Raw genomic sequence first — 2,844 nt, 5'->3', positions numbered from 1 at the left:
GCCCGGCGAATTACCGACATACGAGTCACAGCCGATTAGTTATCGACATCTTTATATTTAATATTCTGTTTGCCACTAGGCGCGTTTTTTTGTATTCGTGCCCTACCGGCAGTTTTTTTTCTCTCTAACCGTTTTTGTATACGATGTGTCGTCATGTCTGTTTTTGACTACCTAAATAAACCATCTTTCAATCATTTATTGGAATTCACTCATTCCCAACAATATATATATATAAAGAAATCTTTATAAATTTAAAATATAAGAATTGTTAAAAATATTATTAGAAGTTTTTTGAGAATTTTCAAAACGTTAATTCCGAATACAGAAAATCAGTATATTTTTGTCGAGTGTAATATTATTAAGTTGTAATGATCGCTATAGCTCCATAAAAAAATAAAGCTTAACGATAATGTAGATCTTTTTTTGCACATATTTATGATATCAAAGTTACAAATTATCGATTAAAATTGATTAATTTTGTTTTAGAATATTATATTATATTTATGTAACTTATGTCAATTGTATTAATTAAAAGCCATTCTAATTATAAGCTCGAAATAAGCCACGACTCTGTTTAATTTGGTTAACAAGTATACAAGCATTTTAACTCTAATAATTATCGCTTCCTGGACTTGTAATTTTTTTCTCGGTTCTTCTTTTTCTAAAATTTTTTTTTCTAAAATTTTTTTTCTAAGAATTTCATAAAAATGTAAATAGCTACAATTTAGAAGAACTAATTAGTAGAATTAAATAAGCTTTTAGTTTCTATTCTTATTTCGGCGTGTGATTCTTTTTCTAATTCTTCAAACTATTGTAAGTTCTTTATAGTACAGGCAATGTAGCCGACAGCAAAGCAGGTCTAGCAATATCGCAGTCATTGATTCTAATTGTTTGTCTACAATACACCATAAAACAGTTCATCGAGTCGGTCTCACTGATGACCTCCGTGGAAAGGATTCTTCAGTACACAAACCTTCCTAAGGAAGAACCTATTACCGCGGACAATCCATCGCCACCTACATGGCAATCCCAAGGACAATTGATTTTGAAGAATGTCAACATGAAATATCATATCCACCAATTTTGAAAGTATAAAATAAACCGACTGTCCATTCTAACAAACTTGTGTTATTGTGTTTTAACACGTAATCGAGCTTTACAGAATTTGAACATATCCATCGAGTCTGGCTGGAAAGTTTGGGTAGTTGGACGAACTGGCAAGTCTTCCTTAATCTCAGCGCTCTTTCAATTTGTTCAATGAAAGTTTAAAAGGCAAAGTCAAGATCGATGGTCGAGACACAAGAACGGTGGGCCTGAGTGAATTGCGCAAAATCTCCATTATACCACAGAAACCTGTGCTCTTTTCTGAGAGTTTACGTTACAATCTGGATCCGTTTAATCAGTACGATGATTTGAAGCTGTGGGAGGTGTTGCGGCAAGTCGAGCTGAATGATGTCACGCTGGACCACGATATCTTCTCTGGTGGTTATAACTTCAGTGTCGGAGGCAACTCATATGTCTGGCCAGAGCTATCTTTAGAAACAATCACTTGCTCGTTCTCGATGAAACCACGGTCAACATTGATTCGCAGTGAGTCTTTACGAGTCTTTAGGATTGTATTTAAATATCATTTGGTAAAGACAATAAATTTTGATTGAATAATTATATGTATATTAATAAATGTGTGTGTGTGAGAGAGAGAGAGAGAGAGAGAGAGAGAGAGAGAGAGAGAGAGAGAGAGAGTGAGAGAGTGAGAGATTTTAAATCTTAACATGTTTATAAATTTGCATCCGTAAATTTGAAACTCTATTTCTAGCACGAATGCTTTAATTCAGGATACAATAAGGAGCAGTTTTAAAGAATGCACCGTTATCACGACTGCACATTGTTTGAATACGATTATAGATAGCAATCAGATCATTGTGATGGAGAACGGTTCTATCGTGGTAGGTTTTTCGTTTTAACAATTAAAGTGTGAATGAGTTATGAATAATATTGATTTTGTAAAACAAAATTAAGAGATATAATTTCTTGTGTAACTATCTAAAAAATTTGCTTATAATAATTTTGATTAATAGCATGATCAGTTTAATTTCTGAAAGATATAATATTTAGAATAAAATTCATTCTAAAAAGTAAAATTTTATTCTTTAAGGTTAAATATTGGGTTATTCTTATTCAAGACCAACATAATTTTTATTCTTTACAGAGAAAATTTATTATACTTCAAATTAATTAGAAAATTTAAAATTGATTTTTTATTATTAACAATATACTTTTTCCTGAAAATTTAATGTTACGTATACAAAGAATAATCGACGAGCTTTTTTGGAAAATTGTGTAATATCCTGAAGAAAAGGATATCTTTATATGCATTTGATAATTAGAATTATTATGTGAATAGGAATTTGGTTGCCCATATGAGCTGTTACACGACAAACCAATTGGTCACTTTTCACAAATGGTGGAGAAGACGAGCAATCAGATGGCGCAAAGTTTTGTAGAACAGGCGAAGAAGGCTTGCGAGAAGAATAACGATCATTGTGAATTGAATTTGTCGGCACAAAATACTGCGTGTGAGAGCGACACCACGCTTACAGAACAGACCACTTTATAGATTTTTTACTTCTAAAAATCTTATACTACTTCTAAAAATATATATACTATATATTGTACACAAAGTTATTTATATACAACGACTTATATTTAAAACTAATCAACCAAAGCCATTGGAAATTTTATTTTAAGAATTCGTGAATTAAAATATCTATAATAAATTAACATTATATTTATTTCATTATGTATTATTAAAAAGTCATTTATGCCTCTTTTGGATTAATTAGT

General features: G+C 31.0%; 1 pseudogene; it reads left to right on the top strand.

Annotated features, from left to right (window-relative positions):
• The window catches only part of LOC108746692, a 6,973-nt pseudogene extending 4,356 nt beyond the window's left edge, over positions 1-2,617 (top strand).
• Positions 2,618-2,844: the final 227 nt, after the last annotated feature.

This window comes from Trachymyrmex septentrionalis, unplaced genomic scaffold (assembly GCF_001594115.1).
Source record: "Trachymyrmex septentrionalis isolate Tsep2-gDNA-1 unplaced genomic scaffold, Tsep1.0 scaffold187, whole genome shotgun sequence".
Taxonomy (NCBI): Eukaryota; Metazoa; Arthropoda; class Insecta; order Hymenoptera; family Formicidae; genus Trachymyrmex; species Trachymyrmex septentrionalis.
This window is presented reverse-complemented; position numbering and strand designations above follow the sequence as displayed.